General features: G+C 38.4%; 1 long non-coding RNA gene across 1 annotated transcript; it reads left to right on the top strand.

Moving 5' to 3' along the window:
• Window positions 1-6,226: 6,226 nt before the first annotated feature.
• Window positions 6,227-10,688, top strand: LOC116786410. The gene is made up of 3 exons (XR_004356917.1): window positions 6,227-6,415; window positions 9,223-9,671; window positions 9,848-10,688. It is a non-coding gene; the product is annotated as an uncharacterized LOC116786410 (long non-coding RNA).
• Window positions 10,689-12,588: the final 1,900 nt, after the last annotated feature.

Genomic DNA, 12,588 nt, shown 5'->3' with positions numbered 1-12,588 from the left:
TCCATCAAATCAGATTTTAAGGTAAAAGTCTGCTTTCATCCACTGTACTTAATTTTGTTTCGTGAAGGGAGGGAAATGTGAAGAAAATAAACACAAATTATAAACATGAAATGTACTTCAATTTTACTACTGAAAAGTCAACTCTTTGTTTCAATTAAGCTAAATCCTAGTCTTTCTAACAACCATTTGAGCTGAAGACAACTCCCTCAGGTTTCAGCCTTCTGTGGCCGAAACAAGTCAAACTGCAAGTTCTTCTTCTTAACCGTCAATTGCTTCACCTCCTTTCCCATTACAATTTAATAAAAGTTTCACCTACCCAACCTCATTTTCCTCTGTAAAATGCAACTTTCCTCTTCTGACTCTTGCCAAGACCTCAATACAAGGGCTGATCGAATAAGTGGAAGCTGGTCAGAATATCAATTTTTCAGAAAAAATATCTTCGGTGTATTTTTCTAAAAGCCCAAATAAGATGTCAATAGAAACAGACTATTTTTCAATGAGTTACTGGAATTGTTGCAAAAGGCATACACTTCATTTGAAACAACTGATTTAACTGAAAATCTATTTTTTTACTAAACCATCCCAAAAACCAGTTGTTTAAAAAACTCTGCAGAGGATGATGCCCTTAAGGTCTAACTCGGTTTTCTCCTCCAGTCTATAAAATCAGAGCTTTCAGAACTTTTGAGCTTTATACTCAAATAAAGCGGTTTGGGGAACATTTCAATATGGAAGCCCTCGAAGGGCTAAGAATGCAGAAAATGTGTTTCACAACAGTCTTCAATGGTACACAGTATGAAGAAAGGACTCAGAGACTGGAAAAGCTGAGGCATGTTCAAAGAAGTTGTGAGCCCGAGGGCAGGTTTTGCAAAGCCTAAATAATGACTTGAATAGCACTGGCGAGCCACGGAATAGGACCAAGAGCATCAAAGGCCTCTTAGGGAGAAATGGGATAGGACAGTGGCTTCACAACGGTTTTGTGAATATGCACTATTCAGGATCTATAATACCATAACTAATTAAAAAGGGTTTAATAGACATTATTCTTTGGGGTGGGTGGGAGGGTGTTTCAAGTTACCAACAACATTTTGTCCTTTGGGAATATTCTGCATATTTGTAAGCAGAATGTTGAGTAACAGCCTAGGAAAATGCCCTCCAGACTCACTCCTGGATCTCTGGAGCAATCCAGTTAGAAACATATACAGCCTAGTCCAGAGAAAGGCCAAGGTCGGCAACTCCCTCTCAAATGGATGGGATTTTTGAGCGTGCAACATTCCACAGTTGGCTGAGCCCTTTAAGTAGCAGTAAATGCAGACAGCTCTCTGACTTGGGCAGGGAGAGAAGTTTGGGGTTGGCAACCTGAATAGCACACTGCCCAAATGCCCATTCAGCCACTGTCCGAAGACAGAAATCCTTACAATAATTGTTTGTTCATTTTTGAGGCAAAATTCCCAGGGACACCAGTGGGATTCTGCCTATGTTAACAAGCACTTCAGGCTCCGAGACTGATTATGACTCAGAAAGGCATTAAAAAAATAACAGGGATACTCTCTAGCAAGATCAAATATCACATATACAGCTTCAAATTTTGAGAGTTTTATCTTTTTTAGGGTCTACAAAAAGATGAAGACATATCAGATTGAGGTGACCTCAAAAAGAGCTGACACTCATATTCAAGTACAACACTACAAGTAATAAATGTTTCCAACACAATAACACGTGACAAAGTCAATCCCTATCAAAAAACCCAACCAAACAAAAAACCCTCACAACCCAGAAATACAATGGGTAAAATATTACCACATCACAACAGTTGAACAGGAATGAAAAGCAAGCACTGAGAGCTAAAATAACTACTGAGGGACAGGAAGCTTAAAGCAGAAGGCTTAACAACTCGAGAAAGGAGGGATGCAATGCTGCAAATGTAAATGTTAGTATTTTACCAAAATAGATTAAGTTAGACTAAAACATAAGCAGCAGTTACATAAGCCAATCTGCTCTATTGTAACAGGGCACATGCAGAAGATGTCACAGTTTGAGCAGAGCAAGTTTTTTAACACTGTCTCCCTCGACATTTTCATAAGCCACCAGGGGAGACAGACTAGAGAAAACACTGTGTTCAAGGAGTTCTTATTAATGGCTCACTAACTGGAAATATGCACACATATCTATATATCTAGATAGATACAGAGATAGATACATACATATATATGTGTATATATAGGTGTAACCAAGGAGCCTGTCCTCAGTTAGGTGTTTCCAGTATTTTAAATAGCAGCCTGAATTATAACTATATTCAGGGAATTAAATAAATGCTCTGAGTGGAAAAGAGCTACAAGGGCAATGAAGACAACAACTAGTTTTCATAACAATACTGGCAATGTTGAGAAATAATCCATGTTTAAAAGAAAAAACAACCAACAGCCACAGGGTTGTGACTAAAGAGTGCAAAATGCATATTAATATGCTTTTACTTTTCCATTTAGCAGAAATAGAAAGCACATGAAAGAGCATACAGCTGATAAAGTCTACCCACAGTTAGACCACACGAAGCAAGGAGCCTAAAAAGAATTGCCAGAAAAATATATCATCTTCTTAATTAGCGAGAACTTGTAACAACCCATGGGGCTTCAAGCAATACCAGAGAACACAAATGAGAAAGCATAAATGACAGCTAAAATTAAAGAAATAGAGAGGCATTAAATAAATATCTGTTCTCTTTCGCCTTCTTGTTTTCAAGTTTGTTATTATGTCTTGCAAGTTCAGGAAGAAACTGTACTATCCAGTTCATTTTATTTCACCCAGGGTTGTTGCAAGGTCACGTGAAAGAGGATGGTGTTGGTGAAGGGTTGGGAACAGCTGATATAACTGTGTAGGGATGCCACTAGCAAAACAGAGAAGAAGCTCAGTATGAAAGTGTGGCACAGCAAATTCCACCACTCCTACCTCCTGTAGGGAAGAGCATTTCCATCAGTCCGGCCTCTTTCCTCAGTTGTCCTCCTTTGGGCTCCAAACACCCCGTCAGTATGCATGTTCCACATTCCTCTGGCCTATAAAAGAGATATTAATACATTCCTAGCATGGCATTCAGGGGAAAAGTATGCCCAAGAGATGAAATTATACTCCCAACTCTCTCAAAGTGAACTACGGTTCATCACTACCAGGAGATACAGGCAACACATTGGAAGAAACATATTCACAGGGAATAAAGACGAGGTGTGGCATGAAACTACAATTGAGCACAGTTTGTTTGAATGACTGTTTTTAATTTACACCTGCTGAAAGCACCAATAAGCTTTGGAGATGTGCACTAGTGCTGAACCCCATGGATGTCAATGGGACTGCAAGCTAGCATGAGGCTTGCCCAGGCTACAAGCTCAGAGATAAAAGCAGGCCTAAGCGTCTGGCTGGATCAAGCACCTATGGACCTTGAACTTACTAATTGACAGAAGAATGTCCTCTTGCATTAAATCGAAATGGATTTTGTATCACTTTGTGGATAACTTGGTTTTCAAGCATTGGACAAAGGCCAAGCTGTTGGAATGAGAGTGAAGTAGTTTAAGGATATCATCACAGTTTTCAGTAAAGCCATAAATCTGCTGAATTGCTGTGTGACTCTTATAACACCAAACTGAAGTGAACTGCATAACAGCAAAATAAAACATTTAATATAGAGTTACTTTTACAGTGTGTTGCCTCACTTTGCCATTTGCACAATAATATCATATTTTGCTGTTTCATGAAGTTGTACAAGAAGGTTTGAGGTCACACAGAAATGGATAAAAACTGGTTTGAGGGAAAAGAGTCATCTTCATGAGCTATGAAATAAGGCTCTGATAAGGGCCCTTCAAAATCTGTTGGAGTTCTGCTATTGAACACAACACAAACAGGATTTGGACTCAAATTAGGGGATTTTCTACAGCACCTTTGGATGCTTTTAATTCCTGCAATACATGTTAGATCCCCAAGAGTGCATCTGGCAGTGGTCAGCAGGATTCTTCCATTCCTGTCTCTCTAGTTTCTTTGGTAATAACTGCTGGATCTCACTGCCTTTTCATTCATATTTCCAGATAACACAGTATGACAGAGATTCCTACATTAGGCACCCCAGGCATCTTTCCCTTTTCATCTAAAAGAGATTCCTTCTAGATTGCAATAACAGCCTCTTCTTAATAGAATGTGACCTGTTTCTTAGAAAACAGAAAACAGAAAATTACTTGAAAAGCATAGTATTAAAAAATTGTAAGAATTAATAAAACTGATGTAAATACATTTCAATATTCTATTCATTACTGATTGGAAAAGCCTATTGTTCTAAAACAACAGCAGTTGTTCTAAAAACAACAGCATTTTTTACAAGCACTTGAGTAAAGGCACTAGATATTTTTGCAAGCAGACTTTTGACTTTGTGGATTCCTAAGAGGTTTTCCAATGCTAAAAAAAAAAAAAGGGCAAACAAAACATAAGATCTACTGAACACTTGTTTACTCTTTAAAGAAAAGTAATAGTATTCAAACCAAATAAATACAATTTTCATCTCATCTATCAAAACATACTCTAGATATATTCCATGTCAAAATATACCCTAGCATGTACACCATGATACAGTGTATGAAGGCATATCTGCTTCTTGCAATAAGAATTTTGATTAAATATTAAGAAGACAATGAAGACAGGGTAAAAAAGGTACAGACAGCCAATGAACAAAATAGGCACATATATATGACACTAGTTCACTCATTTCCCTAACATATCCCAGCCCAATCTAAGAAAAGCCTTCTGAGGCTTCACAATCAAAACTCTGTGTGATTTCTCACTCAGAAAACCCCAGCACAACAAAATGAGCCTTGCAATGTGACCCTCAGGACAACAAAGAAAGTTCTTGGCAGAACACTAGAAGATCCAATTTCCTTAGTATGGCCCTCTAACAGCGCATGTCCTTTTTGATGAAACCAACTATGAGATCATCTCCAGCACAGAGCTAACAACTGCTATATTGTCATGCCAGGAGTATGTTGTTATTTGCACTGAGGCAGGAAGACTTTCTACTTAACACTTAATTTATTTTTATTTAAACATTACATAGCTGAAACATAAAACAACAAGAATCTGATGCTGATGGGTATGATGATCTCTGTACTTCTGCACTCCACATCCAAAATGACTTTTGGTCTTTTCAGGCCATACCTAACAAACACAGTTGCTACACTGAAGAAACGAGGTGATTTCTGAAGCAACATATTCCCAAAGTATTCAAAACTAGTTGCTGATAAATTTTGCATTTAGTTCTGACAATCCATTTTTTGCTTTTAGTTATCTTGATTTAAATTTCCCTTGGGACAGATATTTTTTAATAGAAGTGTCTTATCTTTAAAAAGGGGTTTGTATAGCTTATTTTTATTTAAGTTCTCTTACTTTCTACTAAGAGATTGATATAGGAGGTAGTGTAACAGTCATTAGAGAAATTACTGACTAAAGCCAGTTTTATAGATGTAGAGAAGAACATGTTTCACAATCAAAAATATGGCTAGGTGAGTAGAGAAAAGCTAAACAAAATCTTGAAGTCTTAAATCGAATAGAAGACATAATGTGAATGTACCTGGACTGAACTTATTCTCTTCTAGCCTTGCAGTGATGTACAGATCAGCAAATCAAGGTGGTATGAAACTCATAAAATATACTTCCTTTATCCTCCTGTTTATTTTCCAAAGAAATAGGGCTACTGGTTCAGAAAGTCAGGCAGCAATAATCCAGCAAGATAATTTTACATTTAAAGCCCTATAATTTTATAACTTAGTATCTGATACTTGATAAAAATTTGGGAAAAGGGCTAGAGAATCCGTTTCATGCTAATGTTTTTCATCTGTGAGAGGTATTGTAATAAATATTTCCAGCAGATATTATCAGAGTTGCTACACACTAACACTACCAAATTTGTGCAGATGGAAATGGATTCAGCAAACAATGTGCACTAACAGATTGTTAGTGCACCCTTGCTATGGATAAGGGGACATGAAATGCATTTGTCTCCTTCCATAATGTTTTTTCTTAGACTTTCTGTAATCATTAGCTATTTCTTTCCTGTGTAAGAAATGCAGCTTTGACTAAAAATGAACCGCAAGTGAGAATCTGAAAGAGTATCCAAATCACCGAACCTCTATTACCTCAGCTTCCACAAGATTTAAATTTGAAATCTTAAAGCCATGACACCCTTCACTTTGAAGAAGAACACACCAACATTAAGATTCTGTTCAGACATACAGCCTCCTACAGCTCTAAAAATTCAGTTCAAGACCCAGTTATGGGAGGGGAATGAAAGATGTTGCAGTTTGCCCAACTCCACAGAGCAGGAATGCAGCAGTATTGATACAGGTTCCTGGTTGTGATCAGGCACCATATCATGAGCAGTTAATGTCAGGTACCTATACCCTAAAGAAAGATTTGATTCCCTAAGAATGACTGACAGGGCTTTAGTGACTTGAATTATATCCTGCCTCATCAGCATTTAATACCATTTCCAAATGATCAAGCAAAGGAGATTCAAAGCTGCCAGAGGAATTGAAAGGGGACTGGTGATGATGTCAGTGTTGCTAACTGCAGTATCTATATTGGTTTTATTTGATCTCTTTCCCATAAGTAATCTGGACTGGCATAGAATAGCTTTGTGGTATTTCAACTTGTGATACTTCAAAGCTCTGTGTAGTAGCAACCAAAGAGCATAAAAAACGTAAACTTGGATCAGCAGCTTCAGCTCAGGATGACCAAGCTAATCAGCAGCAACATGCATCAACAGGGACTGACCCTAATAACTGCCTTCACAGTTGCACAAAAAGCCACTTTCCAGTGTCCAGAGTGCCTGCAGAAGATATCCTTTAGAAGTTTCCACCAGGAGGAATATTGCTTCTAATTCTTGTTCTAATGGTGTTTTTCTCTGCAGGTTACCTAGTCTCTCTGAAAAGACACTAAATATTCCACTTAACACCCTCCTGTGGACTGACCACTGCATTAATCATATACAAATGTTAATTATCTTTGCTAAAGCAAAATAACCCCAAAATATGTAAGCCTTCAATCAAAGCCTCACAAATTAGCAAAAGAAATAAGAAAACAAAAAAGGTCAGTCGCAAATATCCCTCTTCCAAGTGCAAATTGTAACTAATTTAGAAGTGTATGTTTGAAAGAAGTGTATCATCTTGGTTACTAAGAGCTCAAAGACCAGTGCAAATAAATGGCTCCTGAGAGGGTGATATTCAGGGACAGCCAGTAATTCCCAGTTTTAATCTGTCATAATCAATGACAAAAAAATGTGTCAGAATAGTCAGCTCTCCCTTTTACTCATTACTTTTCATTAAGTGGATTAAGCAGCTTAAAAAAAATATTGGTTTTGTTCATATTAGAAAACTCAAAGCATATCTAAGGATGTTCTCTCTATAAGATTTTATATCTAATTACAATTGATTTGATAACATATTTGGGAAGCATCTTTGGGTTTTGAAATTATGTCTATTTTGCTTTCAGAAAGACTGTAAGACAAATACTCAATATGCCCTTAAGCCAGACCTATAAATCACTGAATAGGAATTTTGAGCTGGTTTGCAAGCTTGGCCCTGTGGATGTTTGTTCTGAAGGACAGTGGGGTGAGGAGATTGCCTGTGTAAAATTCCTGCTTGACAATGCTCCCACGTGGCTGTAGCTTCTGCTCGAAGCTGTGGTTGCCATCCTACACCATTCCTACATGATCAGCTTTGAAGAATCAAAACATGAACAACACATAATTTTTATACCACCTTAGGTACTTATAGGAAAGGAACTGAATAAAACTGACTCTTCGACAAATGGTCAGTCTGTTTTCAAAACCATTGGGTTATATATTAATTTTTAATCTGTGTCACTTCAGTAACAATATTAGCCAAAAAGACATTGGTTTTTGTTCAGGGAAAAAACCTTGGGGGTTTTTTTATAGCCCCAAGGCTTATTTGCAATGAAGCTGTACGATTTGGCATCTAGCTTCGCATGGAATATGCCTCCCAAAAAGTAGGGAATGGATGAAGGGTTAAAACAAGGGATGTAAAGCTTCGAGAAAATGAGTGCCTACAGGTTACTATAATTCAAAGGCAAAACCTATTTCTTCTCAATAGAAACAGATTTGTGCTACATCCCAACAAAAAATAGATAATAATGTATTTTTCTAAAACAAATAGTAAGTTAACCACCTCCAGGTTAAGTTCTGGAGTTTATTCTTTCTTGATTAGAAGTACAAGTCATCATAAATTACATTTTTTTGATAAAAAGATTGCAAGAACAAGGATTTTGCTGAAACAAGACTAAAATTTTTTGAACAGCGTATGCAAATAATTTTTCAATCATAAAGGAAATGTGAAAGCCTAAACTTCACCTAACTCCATATCATATGTTGAAATACTATGTATGTGTTCCCAAACTGATTTGAGGGAGCAAAGCCATGCAAAGCCAGACACATACACTCGTGGTGGAGTGTACAGACATAACACCTTTCAAGTGAACAGCCCAAAAGTAATTAACACTTGCTACACTTCTACATTTGTTCTCCGTAAATACTTATTTGAACACTAAATTTACAATTTTACATCATTCAAAGAAAGCAAACACCTCAATCTAATGATGAACTGGTCCCTAATTTCTCCAATAGTGTCTGCTTTCATAGAACAAGAATAACCTCTGTTGGAAGGGACCCACAACAGTCATTGAATCCAGCTCTTAGCTCTGCACAGAACCATCCCCAAGAGTCACACCATGTGCCGAAGAGCATTTTCCCAATGCTTCTTGAAAGTTGTCAGGTTTGGTGCTGTAACCACTTCTCTGGAGAGCCTGTTCCAGTGCCCAACTACCCTCTGGGTGAAGAACCTTTTTCTAATCTCTAACCCAAACCTCTTCTGACAAAATTTCCCTCAGGTCCTGTCACTGGTCACCAGAGAGAAGATGTTACCTTGCTTTGGCCTGCCTCCAGGCCTGCTCCATGAATAAGCATGGCAGACATCTTCCCTGATTCTCCCCAAACCTTTTTCCTTCACCTGGGAAACAGCCAGGATCCTGACGTTACCCATGGCTCTCATTGACTTCTTTTGACATGAGCGTAGCTCTTCAATTTTTCCAGTCTGCAGAGGGATGCTGCCTGCTTTTAACACACCGAAAGGACACTATTCTTATTCCGTGTATTATCAGATCTCACCTTGATCACCCGAGCAGGTCCAAATCCTCAGCCGAAACAAGAGGAAGCAACTCTTTTAAGGCCGGGAGGGTCTTTCACCGCCCCGCGTGCACCGGTGCTCGCTCACAGCAAGCGCTGCCACCTGGTGGCAGCTGGGAGAATGGCAGCCCCGACTTGGGCGGCGCGTCAGGGAACGCTGATACGATTGCTCCTTTAAAGACCGTGGCAGCGGCATGAATTGATACCCAGTGGAAAGCTAATCGAATCCCTGATTGTGACCATAAGCTAGAAGTATCAATACCCTTCCAAGACACTCGTGATAATATGTTTATGTTCCTGGCAGGAAACTTGAGTCAGTTCAGCAAGTTTCTCGTGCAAATCTGATACGGATGGTTGACCTGAACTCCGGGGGACAAACTCTAAAGATAGAACAGGTGGACAGGGTTTCTGCATGTGGAAAACTGGATGCCAGAACTTGGATAATTCTGTAATTTCTCCTAGATTAGTCACAGACAAAGCCAAGTCATTTGACTGACTTCATATTGTCAGTATGAAATTATTTTGTTGACACAGATTTAGGCTGTAAATGAGTGCTCAAAGATTAGTGCGTGCCTTTCCAACGAATTCCTTGCTAGCGCTTAAAACTCTTTGTTTCTGTTTCAGCTTTCTGTCAGCATAGCACCCAGCCTTGAAAGACGTGATGTGGTCTCAAATGCTGTTAGCAAATCCAGGGGTCAAAAGAACTCAGGCCTTGCACAATAGGGCCTGCTCTCCTCGTTAAATAGAAGTACAAAATTTGTGAGCACAGCTATTGTCATTCCCATGTATTTTTGTTGCTCGTTTCCATATCTTCTACTGCATCTCTGCTACAACATCAGGGAGCTTTTCTCATGCAGAGTCTGGACGGACAGCACATATTTGAAATAGCACGAGGAGCTTGGAATACAGTGTGTTTACAAGTCTGGAGTTCTATGTCCTTATCTGAACCAAACAGCTCACGCTTCTGAGCGTCAACACATTGTTGCTCATCAGAAAGTTATCTGTCCAGACAGGGCACATTGCTCCCAATTTAGAAGAGTGAGCAAACATATTTGAAACATAACAAAATTGGAACGGGCTAACAAGGCAAGTAAAAGAATTATTCAAGGTCTCGCAATATAGTTGATAGCTTTCTTCACAAGGAAGGTTAGAGAGGAGTAGGTTGATGTTCTTGGATGCCTACTTGAGAAGAAAAGGGTAAAGGTCATTGGAACCAAGCAGATAAAATACAGGATCCAGTGGCTGAATCTGTAAAAATTCAGATTAAAATCAGAAGTGTATCTTTTCTGAGCGAAGCTTAACCATTCAACCAGTCAATACACACCATCATGGACTGTCCACCACTTGAAACCTTCAATTCAAGAGTAGAAATCCTTAAAAAATCCTTATTCTATGATTCCAGACAGCTCCTGAAGCACTGTAGAAAACACATATTGGTCATTTACAGCCTGAATTGTGCAAAGAGCCTGACTAAATGATTTTAAAATTTTTTGTCCTTCAAAATTTAAGAATATTTAGCATTAAACTGAGCATGTGAATAATTTCACCTCTGTTTGCTAATTTCATTGAGTTCAACTGGCTTAAATTTGAGCATGGAGTGATGTATAATACTGACACAAGACCACAATTAGCATCTGTATGTAGGAGGTTACAAATGTCTCTGTAAGTTGATCATACAGCAACTAAAAATCCTATAGCATTTTCAATAAGGATAAGGAACATTACCCATTTCTCAATGAGGATCTTTTTCTTCTCAGGAAAACCTCTTCGGAGAGTTGAATCTGCCTAACAGCTGAGAGTCAACCACTGTATAGAATCTGTTATAACAAGACATTTAAAATACTTAAAAAGTAAAAGAAACTTGGAAAATTAAATTATGTTTCCATTCATCTGACTTCATTCCAAGTCTGTAATGCCTATTACACATCAGCTGGGTTATTTTAGAATCATTTTAACTAGTTAGCAGTGTTCTGGAGGTCAACATAATTTTTGACCTGATGAAGTAGAAAGGGGAGATTTATAAACAATATTGACTAGTTCATACCTAAGACATCAGATCAGAACTATGCCATGCTTTCTCAAATTCTTTCTTGATTTCTTCAAGTCTTTAGAAGAGTACATCATTTTATGCTACGTAAGTCTCTGATTAAGAGGCCTTTATAGGTTTTCTGTCTTCTCCACAAATTTCACCCATAAGTAGGAACTAATCTGTCCCAGGCTGGAGTCCAAGTACCGTGTTTTATACCCCACATCTTGCAGGTGAGTCCCACAGTTGCCGTGACAACTTTCTGTGTATGATACCAAAATCTGCATTGCGTGTCCTTTTAGGGCATCTGCTACTGCAAAAAAACTAAACTGCAAAACTAAAAAGTCCTAGAACACACTTAGCTGTCACTTCATCAAAAAACCTCAGTTTTCAAACTGTTTTAGGTCCTTCTCCTATGCAGTTTACAGCACCTTTCAGGAGGCACAGAAACAGCAGGAAGGCAAGACAATAAGTACAGTGGATGAGTAGATGTAGTTCTATACACAAAAGCCCCACACCAAAAATCTCAGGAAAGCTGAGAAGGAAGGGCTTCCAGTCTTCCTTGTGAGAGAAGTGTGAAGGAAAGGTTCCAGTCACTCTGCAGAAAGATCCTGACCAGTAGTGCAGTATCTGAAGTGGATTTCACATTGAAAGCAAGAATTCAAATCCTTTGACTTATCTATATACATATACATATATGTATATGTATATAGAGAGAGGCATGTGGATGTGTGTAACACACATCACACGTGTGCTTTGTTTGCATTCACGTGGGGTTCTACATGGATTTTCTGCTCTCCTTGTCTGAAAGCTGATCAGACATCCGGGAACTTCTACATTGACCTCAGCAAACTTTGCACAGGTTTCTCAAAATGCACTATGGGACAATCTGAATTCCAGAATTATGTTGCTTTGAGTGGTTTCCAAGAAGGCAAACAAGAAACTTTTTTTCCCCTGATCACAGAGAATTCAGAACCTTTTGGGAAAGCCTTTGAACTTCCATTAAGTGTGATCTGTTTAATGTTTGGATCTGTCGAAGGAGAGGCAGTCAGATAAACTGGGCCAATGCTGAAATGAACTTTCTTCCAACACCTCTACAAGTATAATCACATCCCTAAGCACCTCTGTAGATGACTGAATTAGACATTCAAAGAGGTGATAGAAAAACAGAAATCAGGTAAATAAAGATAATCTACCCTTCCTCTAGGCATCCAAAGGGATTCAAACCTACAACAGAGGAGCTTTACATGTTCCACCACCTACCTAAAATATTAAATTCTCCACGACTGATATGTCTTTGGAGCTGAAAACTATTGGCAAAACATTTCTTGTTTTTGTC

The sequence above is a fragment of the Chiroxiphia lanceolata genome, chromosome 4, assembly GCF_009829145.1.
Source record: "Chiroxiphia lanceolata isolate bChiLan1 chromosome 4, bChiLan1.pri, whole genome shotgun sequence".
Classification (NCBI taxonomy): domain Eukaryota; kingdom Metazoa; phylum Chordata; class Aves; order Passeriformes; family Pipridae; genus Chiroxiphia; species Chiroxiphia lanceolata.
The sequence above is the reverse complement of the archived record's forward strand: the minus strand, read 5'-3'. Positions and strand labels throughout refer to the sequence as shown.